Below are 21,903 nucleotides of genomic sequence, written 5' to 3'. Positions count from 1 at the left end.
AGCAGGAGGGCTGTTTTTTTTTTACCTGAGGTTCTCACTCCAGTCCTCAGACCTTCCTTTGTTTTATTTTCATGGGCTTTTCCCTTCTTTGTTTTTTATCCACTGCCATTCTGGACTCCTTTTTCCTATTTTAACTACCTAACACAAAGATCAAACTGACATCTCTCACATCTCCTGCCTTGACAGGCAGATTCATTACTACTGTGTCACCTGAGAAGCCCAAAACCATACATCAAAATATTATAAATTCCAAAGATAGGCCACTCTCCAAATCTGATTGATAAGAAGTTTCAAGATCATTAAAGACCCATGTTGTTTCCATCTCTTCTATCTTTCTTGAGTTTCCCTGGTGGCTCAGAAGGTAAAGAATCTGCTTGCAATGCAGGAGACCTGGGTTCAGTCTATAGGTTGGGAAGATCCCTTGGAGAAGGGAATGACTACCCACTCCAATATTCTTGCCTGGAGAATCCCATGGACAGAGGAGCCCTGGCAGGCTACAGTCCATGGAATCCCAAAGAGAGGACATGACTGAGCAACTAACACTTTCACACACAATCAACTTTCTTGTCTTTGACATCATACTCAGGTAGATAGTAAAGTGGATAAGTGTTCCATCTGGACATGGTAAGGCCCAATACCTCCATCATACCAAGAAGGAAATCTTCCTGGATGCCTACACACATTTCACTAGTTATTGGCCAGATTGATCACATGCTTATTCCCAATCAGTCCCTGGATGAGAAGCTGGATTAGCATAATTGAATTGACTAGTTACTTAGGATGGGCTGGATGTAGGAGAATCAAAAGTATTTTGAAGTGTCACTTCAGTTTCATCCCCACTAATGCTAGGTATTATTTTAAACTTCCATATCTATTGGTTTCTCAAAAAAAAAATGTTTGGGTACAATATACACCATGAAAAAAGTGAAAGTATTATTTGCTCTGTAGTGTCAGACTCTTTGCAACCCCATGGACTATAGACCGCTAAGCTCCTCTGTCCATGGGATTCTCCAGGCAAGAAGACTGGAGTGGGTAGCCATTCCCTTCTATAGGGGGATCTTTCTGTACCAGGGGTCAAACTTGCATCTCTCTCATTGCAGGCAGATTCTTTACAGTCTGGACCATGAATATACACCATGGTTCTGCACAAATACTGTTGGCTAATTAAAAGAATGAATGAATTAATAAATTAATAAACTGAACTTCTCAAGTCTTTAGTTCAATTGGGCTGTACTCTACCAGGTTGAGCACTAATAGCTTGAGAGAAGAGACAAACGTTCTTAAATACAAAGAGGGTATTATATGCAAAGAAAGGATATTGAGCAATAATACTGCTCAAGAGCTCAATCATTATTTGGAGGAATCTATAAACTGACTGTAAATTAACACGTGAAAATAAGTGTAGACAGAAGTGAAATTTAAGCTCTCAACGGGGGTAATCCTTCAGCAGAAATGGTCTCACACTATTTTCTTGGATAATTTTGAGCCCCATTGTATTATCTGAAGGAGGCCTATTGAACAGTGATTGACTGGTGTTGACCTAGTGTTACACTCATTTTGCACAAAAACTTCTCTGCTATAATGCTTGGTGAAGTTATACATTGAAGTCAATCGTGATCCTGAAACCAAATGAAATCATTCACCCTCTCCTCAAAGGTTTTAGCATGACATGTTCTATTATATTATAATTTTGAAAAGAGTCACTTCTCCTGATGGCTAATTATTAACTTTCAAATGGATGCTGTACAAATTGCAATCAAATATCTCTACTTATTCAATACTTACGTTGTCAGGAAATATAATTCCACTTTAAAGGGTTTTGTGGTTTTACTGACACCCAGATTTCATTGTTCTGGTTTTGGTCTCCTCTCTTGCTGCCTCTGGGCAAACTGGAATACTACATTATTGAGCTTTATGCTTTCAAATTCCTTAATGTGCATCAGTGCACAGAATAAACATTCAGGTGATTTCCAAGCTTTTTCTTTCCAGTTTAAATTTTTTTTTTAACTTTTATCTAAATGTTGTAGAGATGCTATGCCCAGCAAGAGTGTTTAAACAAGTGCACTCAAACATTACATGTGAAAGGTTATACTGCATATTCACATTTTGTTTCCCATTTTAACTTGACTACTCTTCACATATGGCTCTAAAATTTGAACTTGTGTTTAGAATGTTTAGAATCTTTGATTCCAAAATTCATGCATATATGCTAATATGCTAAAAGTGATAGTCTGTCTTCATTAAATCTATCCCTCCAGGAGGTTTGGTTAGATGTTCCTTCTTCCAGCTTCTTTAACACTTTGCCCTTCTCTGTCTGCATCACTCATCACATTATATTGCCTGTGTCTACATCACACATAAAATTATCAGCTCCTCACTAGCAAAGTCAGTCTGTTTTTGTATTACCAGTCCATCATTTCCTGGGCTTAAGTTCTCAATAATACATAATAAATGGTAGACTAAATTAATGAAAGAAGAAAAAACACCTATTTGATATTTGCTTCCCCTTAAAAACAGTAAACTATTTTGTCATTTATTGGGGAAAATATATAAAAGATACGTCTCAAACATCCTATTACTAGATTCTCGAACTGAAAAGCAAAATGATTAAAACACCTTAAAGAGAAGAACAAAACAGAAAGTTGAAGCCATTCCAAACCATGCTGAAAATTCTATCCAATAGTGCACAAAGTATAATTTTTAGTCCATTTATGCACCAGTGACCTAAGTCTTTCAAGTCCCAATGAGTCACATCCTGAAAATCATGAAATAACCAATGACTCTGAAAACTTAAGGACTTTGTTTTCTAGGAATCTTGAAACACTTGAGATAGATGGCTTTTTGGACATCAGCTAGTTTTGCCTTTTATTTTAGATTAAAAGAAGCAAAATTCCAGAGATAGGACATGATTTACAAAGATTAGCTCCTAGGCACAGAGAGAGGAATTCAGATGCTAAGTAGTCAAATCATCACAGAATACCCAGTGATTGGAGAGATAAGAAATTTCCTGGACAAAATAGGAAAAGCAAATACTGTGTTTCCAGATCACTAAAACAGTTTTTTTTAAGGCAGATGCTGCTGCTGCTTTTTTGTTAGGGAGTGGTCCTCAAGGAGCATGTACTGTCTAGAGACATTTTTGATTCATCACACTGGGGATGTGTGGGGAGTCCCACTAGCATCTAGGGAGTAAAAGTTGGGGATGCTTCTAAATATCCGTTGTTGTTATTGTTCAGTGGCCCAGTCTTGTCCAACTCTGCGACCCCATGGACTGCAGCACGCCAGGCCTCCCTCTCTCTCACCATCTCCCAAAGTTTGCCCAAATTCATGTTCATTAGATCGGTGATGCCGTCCAGCCATCTCATTCTCTGACACCCTCTTCTCCTTCTGTACTTGATCTTTCCCAGCATCAGGGACTTTTCTAATGAGTTGTCTGTGCACATCAGATGACCAAAATACTGGAGCTTCATCTTCAACATCAGTCCTTCCAGTGAATATTCAAGGTTGATCTCCCTCACAATTGACTGGTTTGATCTCCATGCTGTTCAAGGGACTTTCAGGAGTCTTCTCCAGCATCACAGTTCAAAGGCATCAGTTCTTTGGCGTTCTGCCTTCTTTACAGTCCAGCTCTCATGACCACCTGGAAGACCATAGCCTTGACTATACAGACCTTTGTTGGCAGAGTAATGTCTCTGCTTTTCAACACACTGTCTAGGTTTGTCATTGCTTTCCTGCCAAGAAGCAATCATCTTCTGATATACTGCAGTCACCATCCACAGTGATTTTGGAGCCCAAGAAGAGGAAATCTGTCACTACTTTCACCTTCTAAACATCCTAAAATGCCACAAACTGTCAATAGTGACAAGGTTGGGAAACCCTGTCCTAGAATATAGCTCAGATCACAAAGACTAATGTATGCTAGATGTTGCTAGAACCCTGCTAATCATTCTTTAGTTCAGTTCAGTTCAGTTCAGTCACTCAGTCATGTCCGACTATTTGCGACCCCATGAATCGCAGCACGCCAGGCCTCCTTGTCCATCACCATCTTCCGGAGTTCACTCAGACTAGATGTTGCTGGAACCCTGCTAATCATTCTGTAAAGTGTATACAATTGCACATACATGTGCATGTAAAGCCATTCCAGTATTCTTGCCTGGACAATCCCATGGATGGAGGAGCCTGGTGGGCTGTACAGTCCATAGCGTAGCTGAGTTGGACACAACTGAAGCAACTTAGCCTGCGTGCATGCTCACACATAAAGTCATCTGTAGCATGGCGGGGCTGTATCCAGAGGAACTGCCTATGAGGTCGGCATCCATGAATGGAAAAATTTCTCAGCTTCTCAGTGTCCACATGGGAATGCTATGAGGCCATATTTCTGTAGACATACTTTAATTACAAAGAAGAGCCTAGATCCAAAATAACATACAGAATCAAAGCTAGGAAATCAGCCAGAAATCAAGATTGCATTTGCAGTTCCCGCTCCAGGAATGTTGTGCTCCTTTATTTTCCCATGGCTCCTCCTCCTTGGAATGCCACCTGAAATATCACTTGACAGCCCTTCTTAACCACCCAACTTAATTTGCCTTTGCCATCTTCAGTCATTCTCTATCACACTTCTGTTTTCAGTACCTGAAGTAATCACTTTCGTTTATTTAATTGTTAAATGTTTTTCCCCTATCAATTCTATCAGGGTGCTAGTGGGAAAGAACCTGCCTGTTAATGAAAGAGACATAAGATACACAGGTTTGATCCCTGGGTCAGGAAGATCCCCTGGAAAAGGGCACAGCAACCCACTCCTGTACTCTTGCCTGGAGAATCCCATTGACAGAGGAGCTTGGATAGTTGCAGTCTATAGGGTCGCAGAGAGTCAGACATGACTAAAGCAACTTGTCATGCATGTATACAACTTAAGAATTACCTGAGATCCTGCAAGGAAAAAAATGTAAGACTTCAACTAAGGCGGTCATAGAAACACCAAGGAAATATGATCAGGAGGTATTGAGAAGGTAAAATTTCAACAAGACTCCAACCAACTGGAAGTTGGAGATAAAGGGGAGGAGCAGTTTATGCCAGTTTCTTGTATTTGAAGGTTGGAACTCATCAAAACTTTTATTGTAAGCTTCCTCTGTGCCAGAGACTGTTATAGGTGGTGAGAATATAAGAGTAAACATGACAGATAAAAAGTGCTTCTCTTCTTGAGATAATATTTAGGCCAATTTTCTTGTCATGCTTGTGTCAAGCATCCAGACTTGATACCATTAACTATGATTGGAACAAGGTGGAAGAGAATGTGTGAGGAAAGAAGAAAATAAGTTCAATTATGGGCTTAATAAAGCTGGGACACAGATTCTGGTGAAGATGTGCAATTGGCAGATGGGTGGAAGAGTCTGGTGCTCAGGGAGCACTCTGGGCTGGTTTTACTGGTGGTCCTGTGATATTGAAAACTGTGGGAAAAGCAGCAATCAGGGAGGACAATCTGATAAAGCCATGATGCTCTTTACCTGCCACATGGATAGGTGTTGGAAAGGGATGGCATTTATTTAGTTTATCCAAGTATCTTATGCAGAGCAGCTTTCATCTCAGACCCTAAGCAAGAAGTGATTTATTCCTTTTAGAGTGCTTTTAAATTTTCCCTTTTCTTTGATAGACCCAAGGAGGAGAAGGTGAAAATGAGCAGGACCACGTAAGGAGAAGCTCCAGTCATCATGTCAAGACACAATCTCTTTCTTCAGAGTACACACCCCTTCAAGCTTCCGGCTCAAGTCAAGGAATTATTCAGGAGTCCATGAAAGAGGCAGCCAAGTAAGGTCAGTTGCTAGTAGACGGATCTACTCACTTCAGCTGAAGATTCTCAAGTAAAAATATGGGTGTGGTGAGAGGATGACCTTTCATTTGTTCTCAAAGATGTTGGAAATCACTCAAATCTTTGTTGCAAATTCCTTTGTTCCAGAAACTATTCTAGGTGGTGAGAATATAACAGTGAACACAACAGGCAAAAAATACTGCCCTTATTACAATTATATTCATGTGGAGAGAACAGATAAGAAATCGTTGAATCAAGAAACACATCAGATACTGAGAACTGAAGAGGGACTGGGGGCTCGATTTTAAGTAGACAGTCTGGGAAGACTTTACTGAGAATGTAACATTTGAGAGATAGGTAAAGAAAGGAAGCTATATATAGGTAGAGCAGGAAATTGTTTTTTCAAAGGAAATAGCCAGTGGCATGGTCCTACATTAGAAATTCAGCTCTTGACTACGCTTTAAAGGCAGAGCCAAGAGGATTGGCTATGAAATTAGATGTGGAGTGTGTCAGAAAGAAAGGAAATAAAAAGTGTCTCCAGGTTTTGGTCTGGAGCTTTCCATAGCTGAGACAGGGAAGGCATATGAAAAAAAGAGGTGGGGAATTCCCTAGTGGCCCAGTGGTTAGGATTCCATGTTCTCACTGCCGAGAGCCCAAGTTTGATCCCTGTCAGGGATAAAGATCCCAAAAGGTGTGTGGTGTGGGCCAAAAAAATTCAGGAAGGAAGATAGTTTGGGACAGATTAATTTCAAGATGATAAGATGGAGCCCAAACTTTTGCCCTTTCTTAGTGGTGTCAGATGACTTCTTCCTTCTTCTTTGTTCGTGGCTGTCACCTACTTGTGCTTGAACATCCTCCCAGTTTTTGGACTTGAGTGAATCAACAAGTCATGTTGATTCAAACATGATTTATACACTTAGATAAGGATACTTTAAGAGAGCATCAAATAGCCAGAAGTTAGAGCAAGGTGCCCAGAGAAAGCCAGGCAGATTTTTCTCTCCATTAGGCTACTTACTCCATGATGTAATTCTTTCTTGTAACTTTCCCTAGACATAGAATAAAAAAGCTTCCTACAGAGTTTGTTGTGTCTCTCAGGAGTATACTGTTATGAGGTAGTGAAGAAATGCTTCCCCTTACTCTCTTCTATTACTTCCTTTTACTTCCATCATCACTGTCCCAGGCTTGCATTTTAACTCTTGCACAGAATCTTCTTTCTACATAACCTAGACTAGAACAGTTGCCTGAAGGACATCCAAGAGGAGCTGACCAACAGGGAATTAGACCAGAGACTGATTATGTGGCTAGTGGTGCTGGGAGAATTAAACTAGGAACATACATTTGGGAGTCAAGGGCTTCCTTGATAACTGAGGTGGTAAAGAGTCTGCCTTTAATGTGGGAGACCAGAGTTAGATCCCTGGGTCAGGAAGATCCTTTGGAGAAGGAAATGGCAACCCACTCAAATGTTCTTGCCTGGAGAATCCCATGGACAGAGAAGCCTGGCAGGTTATAGTCCATGGGGTCGCTAAGAGTTGGACAGGACTGAATGACTAACACTTTCATTTTCACTTTCCAGGCACAGATGATATTCAAAACTTTGGAACTGAATGGCCTCCACAAAGAAATGATTGTAGACAGAGATGAGAAGAGTTCCAAAGTCAAAGCCTCGGGCACATCTGAATTTAGAGTTCAGAAAAGGACTCTGAGAAGCAACAACTAATACAGGAGGAGACCCTGAGGGTGTATTGTGGAAGCCAAATGAAGAGTGAGTCAAAGAAGTGTCAAGTGATTTGAATATTAATGTGAAATATCCCAATTTTTAATATTAAGAAGAAAGAAACTTGTAAAAAACACACAGAGACCATCAGAACACTTATAAAGATAATTTGGTCTTCATATACTTATTTGCAAAATGTAGTCTGGTGGGAAGGTTTATGATAAACAGCCTTCCTCCTGTTCTTTTCCAGCAGTGCCAAGACCATATCTTACTGTATACTCCAAAGTATATTTCTCAGTTACAGGATTTCCCACCTGGATCTGAACTTAATAGTGATAGTAAACAGTAATATGGTACTTACTTTTGGGCCAGGCATTGTTTTCATCTATCTGTCTGCCTATCTATCTATTATCTGTCTCATACACAAACATACAGTCATGCATGATAGATAATTTCTGTTATTATCTCCAGTAAAATTCAAGATAATTGAATTATTGAGTGTGTAATTAAATTGCCAAACATTATGCAGTGAGCATAAAGCAGAACGGGATTTGGACCCAAGTTGTATGTGGCTCTATGGTCCATGCTCATAAGCTCCAATACTATCTCAGGAATTGTGGGTTGGATGTCTGAGTATATGAGCTGCCAGGATTATATTAGGCATCATCATTTCACCTATATAGGCCCTCCCTTTTCCTGTACTGATTCAGGGCCCTGGTGAGCCATGTTCCTCAAACGCCTGGGGAGGGGCATATTGGATTACATAAGGAATGTGGTGTTTGAAAACATCTTTCAGGGAATTCTAATACTTGCCCTGCTCCTGCTTCAACTCAGGGAAAATCACCACATTACATGGCTTGTATGGATATCTCTCATAGGGATGGTAAAGTCATTAAATTGAAGTTTACAGAGTATTAAATGTCAACGGTGTGCTAGATTCATATCACAAACTTCAAAATGCTCAGCTTGTGGGTGGCTTCATTATTTATTTGGAGGTTTGCCTGACAAATATGTTTTGCATAAAATACCTAATTTTTAATGTTAAGTTTTGCTGTTTTGGCTAGATCACACTTTGTGACCCTTAAGAATTGCTCTCATATTTGGCAAAAAAAGTAAGCATGATTAGTGATAATTGTTGCTTTTTTCAATTCCCCCCACTTCCTTGTCTTCTGTGGAGAGAACATTATGCTTATCTTACTTTCACTTAAAGAATTATAAGAGAACCAAACTAAAATCTATGCCGGATGATCAACCTGTTCATAATACTCCTTGAGTAGTTTCCCAGTGATGATAGACATGAATCTAGAAAAATATAAATTTTGGAATCTAATCACATCACTTTTTCTTCCTATATTCATGTTTATTTTCTCCTGATATATCCCCTATATATTTGTTTTTGTCATGCTTTCCTCAAAATGACACATTTATACTTAAAGTAGTTATGGAATTGTAAAATAGCAATCATTCAATACAATTAACAGCAAATGAAGATCTATAGCTTGGCCTATTTAAAAGAAATCAGTGGTCCCAGTACCCTGGAGAGAGGCTTTACCTCACATAGGACCCACCTCTACAACTGTCCCTGATATGTTTCGTTTTCTGTCCTCAACGGAAATTCTAACGTTGCCTAGACCAAGAGGCCTAAGGCTTACCAAAGAACTATGATGTCTGGGCAAATGTTCAGCCAATCTTTGGCTTCAATAGTATGAATGATACCATTTCTGTCAACTAAAAATTATTCCCCTGCTCCCCTTCCCTGAATCTGTTGTTCCACTATTCATTTAAAAATTCAAGTAAAACAAGTCTCGTGAATGAAATATAAAATAATTTCGTTAGCTTTGTCCCCTAAATTTATAACAATGGAAAAATCAAGGAAAACAAGCAACAGAATACATTGTTTTATGGATAAGGAAAACAAACACAACAGAATCAGAAATGAAACAGCGTTTTCAAATTGACTGAGTTATCTGAATCTTAAACAGTCAACTCCACTTTTTGTTTGCCTTGTCTTCTATCCAGCTGAAGAAACAGGAACTAGGGGGGCAGAAACACTCAGCAATAACTGTTATTTGGATAATAATAAAGATGAATGTGGCATGAAGGTCTCATAATGCAGGCAGATAACATTGTTAAAGAGAAACCTCAACTGGTTATTCCATGTTCTGCCAGTAACAATCCAGGATGAGATAGTGAAATCTGTTATTGTTGATTTCTTATGGAGACTTTTTCCTTAATGGTATAACATAGGTCAGCATAGTAACTACTGATATTTTCCTGCATATCATATTATGCTCTGAAAGTTGCCTCATTAAATTTATATCAAATGGAAAGTGGGGGTGCAGTTAGAAAACCAGTGTTGTGACTCTGAAATTATAATATTTCATTTTTATAACTTTGGCCTGGTAATCACTAGAAGCAATGCTTTCCCCAGAGATAAGATTTTTCTTTTAATCAGCATTATTCTAGGGGGAACAGTAAATAGAAACCTTCTTGTATGTGAACATTACCAAGAATTTTTCATGGAACAACTTGCAGGTCATTCCCCATGCAGAAAGTACTGAAGCCCTTCAAAAAACCATCTCCTCCAAACCTGGGCACCGGGATAGAATTTTAAGACTGTATTCTAACTGGTCTCCCTACTGCCTTTCTACATCTATTCAGAGTAATCTACCTTACACGCAAATCACTCTGTCATTTTCATTCAGGTTTCTTTTTCCTTTTCCTTTTTTCTTTTTTAGTTTTAACCTAATTTTATTTCTGATTAATTAATTAATTCACTTTTAATCAAATATTTGGGTATAGTTGAATATCAATATTGTATTAGTTTCAGGTGTACAGAAAAATAATTTGGTTATACATATACATTTATCTGTTTTCTTTCCAATTTTTCCCCATTTAGGTTGCTATATAATAACTATCCTTTTCCCCCACCCTTCCCTCCAATAACCATAAATTTGTTCTCTAAGTCTCTGTTTCTCTTTTCTAAATAAGTTGATTTATAGAATTTTTTTTTAGATTTCTCATATGAGCATATCATCATACTGTATTTTTCTTTCCCTCTTTGATTTACTTTACCCAGTATTACAGTCCCTAGGCCCATCCACATTGCTGCAAGTGGCATTATTTCCTTCCTTTTAAAGGCCCAATCAAAAATGGGCAGAACACCTAAGCAGACATTTCTCCAAAGAAGGCATACAGATTTCCAAAAGGCACATGAAAAGATGCTAAATAGAAAAATGCAAATCAAAACTACCATGAGATCTGCAAACAATAAATGCTGGAGAGGGTGTGGAGAAAAAGGAACACTCCTACACTGTTGATAGGAATGTAAATTGGTATAGCTGCTAAGGAGGACAGTATGGAGGTTCCTTAAAAAACTAAAAATAGAACTACCATATTATCCTGCAATCCCACTGCTTGGCATATATCCGGAAAAAATATTATCCAAAAGGATACATGCACTCCAGTGTTCACTGTAGTGCTGTTTAGGATAGCCAGAACATGGAAGCAACTGAAATGTCCATAGACAGAGGAATGAATAAAGAAGCTGAGGTACATATATACAATGGAATATTACTCAGTTATTCAAGTTTTCTTATCTTTAAAAATGGGGATAACATTTGCACCTACCTACCAGAATTTGTCAGTGGTACACTTAGCATATTCGACACCAGAGTGAATCATCTTGTGACAATATTATAAAATTATTTTCATTAATAACAATTGAATAAAATAAATAATAACAATGGCTAGAAAAAGAAACATAATAATATTCTTTCATTGCAATTTGTGTACATAGTTATGCCAGCAAAATTAAATACTAAAAGTTGTTATATTACAAAAAAGAAATAGATTCAGAATTTTAACTATATTTCTATTTTTTTAGATTAAAAAATGTATACCTATAATATTGTTCTCCTACAATGATGACCAATTGAATAACAATTAAATAGGAGTAAGGGATTTTAATTAAACATGTTATTTTAATTCTAAAATATTTCAAGTCTGAACTAAAATTTTCCCTTATTGGGCAAAAAGTACATCCTGTGTTTTTCACTATTTGATGGTTTTAAATATTAAATTAAATAAAATTTGAAGTGACCATGTAAAATGACACAACTAAAGCTACTAAAAATCACAGGAACCTGCAATTACGGGATTTAAGAAAACAAATGATAGTTTTCAGGAAGTAGTATTTTATCACTGACATTTTTTATAATTGCCGACTCATGGTGATAATCATAGCCTGTTTTATAACTGTTTTAAAATATGCTATAGATAATGCATCTCTTTATTGTATATATCAAGTAGTGAACTGACCCCAGTGTTTTGCCTATTATGTGCTGCAACTTAGGAATTTAAGAGGGTTAAAAGGATTAACACCTGAAGCATTTAGAAGAGGGCCTGGCGTATGGTAAATGATCAATAAATATTATTTTAAGTAACTTGTTGCCTTCCTATATTTGCCCTCTATATTATAAAGTCAGAGTCTAATCTTACTGACATATTTAAAACCAACCATAAACTGGTCACACAGCTTTCTTTCACTTCAAGTATAAAGTAAAAGATTCAAGAGCACAGAAATTGCATTGAAATTTATCATTCATTCACTGCCAGATCTTTTCTGCTAATTTGTTGCTGGCAAGCCTTCTCCCCATTTCACATCCAACATCCAAGTAAGCATTGTCATTCTTTAAGGTACAGCTTAATTGCTAATTCTTTTTCTCAACTCTTCTCTGCTCAGCAAGAAGTCACTGTCTATTCAATCATATGTCCATCTATTCATCCATTTGTTTCCTCAACATCTATTATCAGAATGCTTGTTCTGCTCATGATAATCTTCTAGAAATAAGGAATGAATAAGATCAGTTGCTGAAAAGGAAACTCTCCTACACTGCTGGTGGGAATGTAAATTGGTACGACTACTATGGAGAACAGTATGGAGGTTCCTTAAAAAACTAAAAATAGAGCTACCTTATGAAGCCTGTATCCACTCTTGAAGTCCCACTCCTGGGCATGTATCCAGAGAAAAACACTGGAGAAAAGAAAGAAGCAAGACTATTTTGGTTGTTGCAGGCATTGTTCACAGGATAATGATGACTTGCTTTAACTAGGGCAGTGAGGGTGGATTTTCAAAGTTTAGGAAGTAAAATTGTCAGGATTTGGTAACTGGATATTAGTTGCTAGGGACCAGAAGTTCTCAAATATGGTTTCTGAGCCAGCTCAAAACACCAGCAACTAAGAGGGATGAAACTGGAAGAGATGCCACCAGTCACCAGAATTGGTCTTACGTCTTGGGATCAGGCTTTGTGGAAAGCTAATGTGTTCCTGTTTGATATTTGGTGTGAGGAGTTTGTGACACATTAAGGTTGAGATGTCAAGAAAACATAATTTGAAATTCACCCCTAAAAATACAAGAGTGGAAGAGAACACTCAAAGAGAGAGAAAAGTGAGGAGAGATTTGGCTGAAAACAGAGCCCTGAGTCATACCAAAGTTCCAGAAAAGACGAAAGGGGAGATGTTGGCCAAAGAAATTGACTGAGAAGGAGTGGGTGAAGAGGCAAAAGGGAAACTGGAAGAGAATGATTGTTGGGATGCTATTTTGCATTAATATTTACTAGAGCTCTATATGAATTTACTTGTTTCCTCTGCTAGAATTCAATTTTTTGAGGACAAGAACCTTGCCTTTGTCTGTCTACTAGCATAGTATTCAGCATTCAGTAGGTGCTCAGGACATGTGTGTTGAATTAAAAAAATACAATATTCATTAACAGAGGTGATTTTCTACTACATTTTTTTTTTTTTTTCTGAAGTGGCAGAACATTTAAATAATCAGGACTGGTGAACTGGGACATAGCCAATGTTGTCTGGTGGTGGGAGCCTATGATGTGTCATTCTCATTCCAATAGTTTGCATTCTTGTAAGTGATCTAAATTTGAGTAACACTGTGCTTGGGTTAAGAGCTCTTAAATAGACAGCAATTTGCAATTGTGCAGAAGAAAAGCAGTCCATGGAAGAAACCGTGTCAGTCATAATGAGCCAGTGTAGATTCCAAGACATTATGACCAAATTAAAGAAAACATGTCAAATAAGTTGGAAACCAGGGGCCATAGGGAAAATGCTGTAATAGGAATCTTGCCGGAAAGAGCCTGTCCAATCTGTTTAGGCAGGAGGTATGTGCCAGGATAGGATGATTTATGTGGAAAATCTGAAAACCTGATCCACACCCCATTGAAATTAGTGGATCATGGGAATAATATGTGATTATTATGTTCAAAGTCAAAGGGCTTGATTTACTATTCTCAATAGAATATCAAACAGGTAGTGAAGGAGATGAGAATATTCCTCCCAGAAAAAGCAATGCAAAAGCCAAAATTTCTCATAAAAGTGGAATGTACTTGGAAATAAATGGGTTTTCTGATACCTAGTTCATAATCAGTTTTGCATAATGGAAAAAGAACCCGTTTTGAAGTCTTACTAACCTGAGTTCAAATCCCAATATAGCCAAACACAAATTATATGACCTTGATTAAGTTATTTAACCTCTTGAATGCTTAGTTTTCTTATCTAAAATTGCACTGTTGTTCCCTAACTTGTCAAGTTGTGCTGAAGGCTGTGACACAATGTGCATAAAGTTCCTTGAGTGTTGGGATATTAGGTGCTAATAAAACCTGATTTTTCTGATTTATGGCTGTCACTTTAAAAGGAACTCAGTAGTATTAGAAGAGGGCTTCCTTGGTGACTCAGATGGAGAATCTGAGTGCAATGCAGGAAACCTGGGTTTGATCCCTGGGATGTGAAATGGCAACCCACTCCAGTATCTTGCCTGGAGAATTCCATGGACAGAGGCACCTGGCAGGCTACAGTTCATGGGGTTGCAGAGTCAGACATGACTCGGTGACTAACACATACACCCAGAAGCATATGGAGACAACAGCACTAGTTTGTTGGTTATTCTGGTCATTATGTGTTTTAAAAAGGTGCATTTCTCCAAATTATTGAAAGAGCAAACAAACTTCATTTAACCATATAACTTTATTTTATTGTATAAATAAAGGTGAAAGCCATTGTTATAGTCAAGATATGCAACTCTGTAACTGTATTGTTCTGCCTTCACATTACACACATACACATACACACACACACACGAATAATAACAAGGACAACAATGAAAACATACATTTATGACCAAAATAAATGTTAACATGGGCTGTGTGCTCTGAACAAAACTCTACCAGGAAATGTAGGCAAAGTGAAAAGATAAGATTTTATAAGACTCTGACGACATGATGGAGAATCTGAGGTTATAGGGAAGGTCATAGCAAATTGAAAAAATTGCTGCCAGCTATTTACACCATCCCACAGAAAGTGACAGAACCCAGAAGTCTCTAAGATAGTAAACTAAAGTTAATTACTGCCTACATTATGATGCAGTTAATGCACTATTTAATTAATGAGGAAGTATAAGAAAATATACAAATGAAAAACAGAAATAGCAATGTACGTGAAGGATTAATTTAATTCTTCCTATGATCCTCAAATTAGAATTGGGAGAGATAGCAATGAGTTCATGGATTTGTGTTGCAAATATATAAAGTGTATTGAAAAGATTTTCTATAAAAATTGTCTAAATTGGGTTTGACATTGATGAAACTTCAGAATCACATTATCCCTTTGAGATGTGATGCTATGAAATGCTAAATTAATGAAAGATTCTTGTTTTTAGAAATGAGGTTTAAAAATAAATACAGATTTCTTCCTCAAATTGTGATATTATCTCTGGCCAATGAACAAAAATATGAAAGTATTTATATCTTTACTAGAATTTATAATTTTCATTTGCAATGCTGAGTGTGGATGCCACAGCTCAAATAATTCATGAACACAATGTCATGTCTGTTTGAAAGGACCTAAAGATAATCATCAAGATTGCCAGAGAAATATCAATAACCTCAGATATACAGCGGAGAAGGCAATGGCAACCCACTCCAGTACTCTTGCCTGGCAAATCCCATGGACGGAGGAGCCTGGTGGGCTGCAGTGCATGGGGTCACTAGGAGTCAGACATAACTGAGCAACTTCACTTTCACTTTTCACTTTCATGCATTGGAGAAGGAAATGGCAACCCACTCCAGTGTTCTTGCCTGGAGAATCCCAGGGATGGGGGAGCCTGGTGGGCTGACATCTCTAGGGTCGCACAGAGTTGGCCACGACTGAAGCGACTTAGCAGCAGCAGCAGCAGCAGCAGATATACAGATGACACCACCTTTATGGCAGAAAGTGAAGAGGAACTAAAAAGCCTCTTGATGAAAGTGAAAGAGGAGAGTGAAAAAGTTGGCTTAAAGCTCAACATTCAGAAAACGAAGATCATGGCATCCGATCCCATCACTTCATGGGAAATAGATGGGGAAACAGTGGAAACAGTGTCAGACTTTATTTTTGGGGGCTCCAAAATCACTGCAGATGGTGACTGCAGCCATGAAATTGGAAGACGCTTACTCCTTGGAAGGAAAGTTATGACCAACCTAGATAGCATATTCAAAAGCAGAGACATTACTTTACCAACAAAGGTCCGTCTAGTCAAGGCTATGGTTTTTCCTGTGGGCATGTATGGATGTGAGAGCTGGACTGTGAAGAAGGCTGAGCACCGAAGAATTGATGCTTTTGAACTGTGGTGTTGGAGAAGACTCTTGAGAATCCCTTGGACTGCAAGGAGATCCAACCAGTCCATTCTGAAGGAGATCAGCCCTGGGATTTCTTTGGAAGGAATGATGCTAAAGCTGAAACTCCAATACTTTGGCCACCTGAAGCAAAGAATTGACTCATTGGAAAAGACTCTGATGCTGGGAGGGATTGGGGGCAGGAGGAGAAGGGGATGACAGAGAATTAGATGGCTGGATGGTATCACTGACTTGATGGATGTGGGTCTGAGTGAACTCCGGGAGTTGGTGATGGACAGGGAGGCCTGGCTTGCTGCAATTCATGGGTCGCAAAGAGTCAGACACGACTGAGCGACTGAACTGAACTGAAAGATAATCATAGAATCTTGAAGATAAAAAGACTAGAGACTAGAAAAAAAAGGGACTCTACTGAATGTGGGCAGAAATCATATTTGTGGGGTTTTGGTTGATCATACTCAGAATAGAACAAATAATTAACAACTGATACAGCACAAAACTGAATGCTGGGCTTACTCTGGGGGTCTTGGAGACTGGTTTATATAGTGTGGAGACCCTTAGAAAAGGAATGGCAAAGAACTCCAGTATTCTTTCCTGGGAAAGAATGGATAGAGGAGCCTGGTGTGTTACAGTCCATGGGGTTGCAGAGTCCAACATGACTGAGTGACTGAGCACTCCACACAATGTGGAAATTCAATGGGGCTTTGCACTGAAAGATTGAGGTGGCTAAAGCTATGTGGTGGTTCAATTCCTTACATTTATTGTGTGTTATTTAGTCACCAAGTCATGTCCAACTCTTTGTGACCCTATGGATTGTAGCCCATCAGGCTCTGCTGTCCATGGGATTTCCCAAGAATAGTGGAGTGGGTTTCTATTTCCTTCTCTAGGGGATCTTCCTGACCCAGGGATCAAACCTGGGCCTCCTGAATGTGGGTGGACTCTTTACCAACTGAGCCACCAGGGAAACCTTTTAATATTTTAACAATAGCTACTGTGTACTGGCTAGGTGCAATCTTGGGTGTACCTCTTCAGTAGTCATACCACTGAAGCTAGAGTGTTGAGGACCCAGCCTCACACATGTATGGAGTTTGATGTGGAAGGTGCGCATAGTCCTCAACTCCAGGAGGATGCCACTTCTTCTTTCTTTGGAATACTAAAGTCTCCACTCGCCAGCCTAGAAAGCTTAAAATTCTGGTCTGGGAGTGACGCCTACACCTGAGCCACTAATGAAAACCATCCTGAGGAGAAATTGAAACACAGCATAGCCACACATGTGTGTGGAACTGAAAATCATTTGCACAGTGTGAAAACCTCAAGTATGGAAATTGATCTAAAACTGGCCTGAAAAAAGAAATTCCTGTAGGAACTTTGTAGAGACAAATTTTAAAGCTCTTCTTAAAGATGTATCCAGAAGCTGGGGGAAAAATAGAATTCTTATGAGAAAAACTTCAACTGAATGCAATAAGAGACAAAATAACTCTGCATCCAAGGAACTCCATAACCAAAGATTGTTATCTCATTCTAAATGGGAGAATTTATGTTTGCAGAACTAAAGATAAATGGGCACCTTAAAATAAATTTTAAAATAAATACCCAGAGGGATGGTACAGGGAGGGAAGAGGGAGGGGGGGTTCAGGATGGGGAACACGTGTATACCTGTGGCAGATTCATGTTGATGTATGGCAAAACCAATACAATATTGTAAAGTAATTAACCTCCAATTAAAATAAATAAATTTATATTTAAAAAAATAAAATAAAACATATCCCACAGCAAAAAAAAAAAAAAAAAACTTCTAGAATTACAAAAGAAGATAAAGAATTAGCATACCAAGAGAAGACAATGGCACCCCACTCCAGTACTCTTGCCTGGAAAATACCATAGGCAGAGGAGCCTTGTGGGCTGCAGTACATGGGGTCGCGAAGAGTCGGACACGACTGAGCGACTTCACGTTCACTTTTCACTTTCATGCATCGGAGAGGGAAATGGCAACCCACGCCAGTGTTCTTGCCTGGAGAATCCCAGGGATGGGGCACACAGAGTCGGACGCGACTGAAGTGATTAAGCAGCAGCAAAGTAGCAACAATACATAATTTTAAAAAAAAGAGTTTGATATTATTTTGGTAAAGAACCAAATAGTCTAGAAAAAATTTAATCGCTGGTATAAGTAAAATTAAAAAACTATATAACCATTTCCATAAATGCTGACAAGACATTGAACATCTATTTTAGATTAAATATGTAATAACATGTCTCAATGTAGTAGTCATCCTTCTAGATAATGTCATTATTATACTTTTCAGACTTTGTAAAATTATATCATTATGTTCCTCCTAGAATAACAGCATTAATGAGACATGATAGAGTTTCTTTAGTTGAGTACTTTTTGAGGAAAATTCCTTCCACTATTTGTTGAAATCATGTGAAATCTCTCTTGCATCTTAGAGAGATGGGTAATTAAACTGTGTCATTTTTGCCTTTTGGCTACTATTAACGGAATTACACTTCAGCAATGCCTTTTTGCTTACACCAGAGGGACATTATAATAATAAATGATCCTAGGAAATCCATTGCTATATTTACTGTAATGATATTGTTGATTGTCTTGTTCAAATTTTCCTCTAAGATCTCAATATAAGCAATAATTCAGCTCCTTTTGAATTATTGGTTGGTTTGTTGTGTTAGAGATTTATTTCAATTCTATAATTGAGTAGTTTCTCTTTACATATGCTAGTAGAAAGCTCAGACAATATTTTGCATTTGGAAAGTTAAATTTTGTACATAAACTCAAATCATTTTTTGTTTTCTTTTCCCTATATTACTTTCTCCTGCCTGGGTTTTCTTTCCCTTTTTCTCTCTGTTGGTTGTATTTGACGTCTGTTTTAAAGCCACCTAAACTCTATTATCAACAAAGAAAGGGCATAAATAGATACTTAAGTATTCATGGCATATTTGTGCTCAGTTGAGTCTAACTCTTTGCCACCTCATGGACTGTAGCCTGCCAGGCTCCTCTCCCCATAGGGTTTCCCAGGCAAGAATATTGGGGTGGGTTACCATTTTATACTCCAAGGGATCTTCCTGACCCAGGAATTGAACCCGTGTCTCCTGAGTTTCCTGCATTGGCAAGAGGGTCATCTATCTTTGTGACAAAACCATCTTTCTTAGCCTCACCTTTCTTCAGGTGAGTTATCTCTTCCTTTCTCACATGTCTCTGCTTATTGAGAGTTTTCTTGACCATTCTTTGAAAGATAGCACCCACCTTATACTTTCTATCCATCTTTCCCACCTTATCTGTCTCTGTAAGACTCACCACCTTCTGATACACTGAACATACTTTATTGATGCTTATTTTTATATCCTCCCAGTACATTATAGTTATATATTGACTGCTTTATGCCCAGAGTGGTTTATACTTTTATGTTTACTGCTTTAAACATTTACCAAGTAGATGCTTGGGTGTCCTTGTTGGCTCAGTGGTAAAGAACACACCTGCCAATGCAGGAGACATGGGTTATATTCCTGGGTCAGGACAATCCCCTGGAGAAGGAAATGACAGCCCACTTCAGTACTCTAGCCTGGGAAATCCCACGGACAGGGGAGCCTGGTGGGCTACAGTCCACGGGGTCGCAAGAGAGTTGGGTAAGACGTAGTGATTAAAGAACAATGACACAAAGCAGAGGCTTAAATAAAATTTAAATAATATCTGCCTCAAAGTAATTTCAAGAAATAGTACTAGCTATGACATATTTTAAAATGACTAGGGTGCTGCCCATTACACTGGTTTCTCTTTCTTTTCCACCTTTATTTTATGAAGAAGACTTGGGGTCTGTCTCTTGTTTACCTTGTTAAGATCTCCAGATTGAGGGCCCCTATTCCAACCACAAATGCCATTCTTAGTGGATAATTTTTATTAAAAATTCAATAATATAGTTCTTTAGAGTACTCATGAATTATGATCATATGTTTTACTAGCCCTATGATGGCAGGAGATATATTGCTTATATTCACTGCTGTATGCCTATGTCATTAGCACATAGTTGGAAAATACCTATTTTAATGAATTATGAATAAATATTGATGATAAAATAAAAATAATAGCTTTCTTAAGATATTATTGTGTTCTTATAAGTCTGAAAAACCTTTTAATTAACACCTATATCAGCTCCTCCTGTAACAATGTAAGTTGAATACTGTTATTACCCAACTCCTCCATTGTTATTGCAATTTACAACCGAGAAAGCTGAGGGTGAGATACATCGGTTTCATCAACTGACACAGATAATAAGCACAGAGCTGGGACTTGAACCCAGAGGTTTCTGATTCTAGAACCACATTCTTAAATTTCAACAGCATTACTTTGTACATGACCTCTACTCTTCTTCTGTGCTCAGAATATTTGTTTTGAGTATCATCCTAATCGTCTGAGAACCTCCAGGGAATTTGACTTTGAAGGCCATTGGGATTTGATTACAGAACATCCACAGGACTGGGGAAACAGACTCTTGGAGAGCACACGCAAAACCTTGTGCTCACCAGCACCCAGGGGAAAGGAGCAGTGACCCCACTAGAGACTGAGCCAGGCTTGCCTCTGAGTGTCCAGGGGTCTCTGACAGAGGCATGGGTTGACAGTGGCCTGCTGTGGCATCAGGGCACTGAATAGAGCAGTCCTGGAATAAGTCCTTTTGAAGGAGGTCCCCATTACCCTTAACTCTACCATAGTTTGGCCTCAGGTGAAACTACAGGGAGGGAACACAGCCACATCCATAAACAGAAAATTGGATTAAGGTTTAATTGAGAATGGCTCCACCCATCAAACCAAGACCAAGATGCCCCCACAGCCAGTCCCTCCCATCATGAAGCTTCCAAGAGCCTCTTATCCTTATCCATCAGAAGGCACACAGAATGGGAACCACAACTACAGAAAATTAGCCAAACTGATCATTGATCACAAACAGCCTTGTCTAACTCAGTGAAACTGTGAGTCATGCCTTGTAGGGCCACCCAAAATGGAAGGGTCATGGTGAAGAGTTCTAACAAAACATGGCCCATTGGAGAAGGGAATGGCAAATTACTTCAGTATTCTTCCCTTGAGAACCTCATGAATAATATGAAAAGCCAAAAAGATATGACACTGAAAGATGAACTCCCAGTTGGTAGGTGCCCAATATGCTACTGAAGAAGAGTGGAGAAAAAGCTCCAGAAAAAAATGAAGAGGCTGAGCAAAAATGAGAACAATGTCCAGTTGTGGATGTGACTTGGGATAGAAGTGAAGTCCAAGGCTGTAAAGAACAATATTGCATAGAAACATTGGTTCCATGAATTAAGGTAAATTGGAAGTGGTCAAACAGGAGATGGCAAGAGTAAACATCAACATTTTAGGAATCAGTAACTAAAATGGACCAGAATGGGAGAATTTAATTCAGATGATCATTATATTTACTATTGTGGGCAAGAATTCCTTAGAAGAAATGGAGTAGCCCTTATAGTCAATGAAACAGTCTGAAATTCAGTACTTGGGGGCAATCTCAAAAATGACAGAATGATCTCTGTTCATTTCCAAGGCAAACTATTCAATATCACATTAATCCAAGTCTATGTCCCAACCACTAATGCTGAAGAAGCTGAAGCTGAAAGGTTCTATGAAGACCTACAAGACCTTATAAAACTAACACCCCCCCCCCCCCAAAAAAAAGATGTCCTTTTCATTA

Source organism: Budorcas taxicolor, chromosome 6, assembly GCF_023091745.1.
Source record: "Budorcas taxicolor isolate Tak-1 chromosome 6, Takin1.1, whole genome shotgun sequence".
Taxonomy (NCBI): Eukaryota; Metazoa; Chordata; class Mammalia; order Artiodactyla; family Bovidae; genus Budorcas; species Budorcas taxicolor.
Note: the sequence above shows the minus strand (reverse complement) of the source record.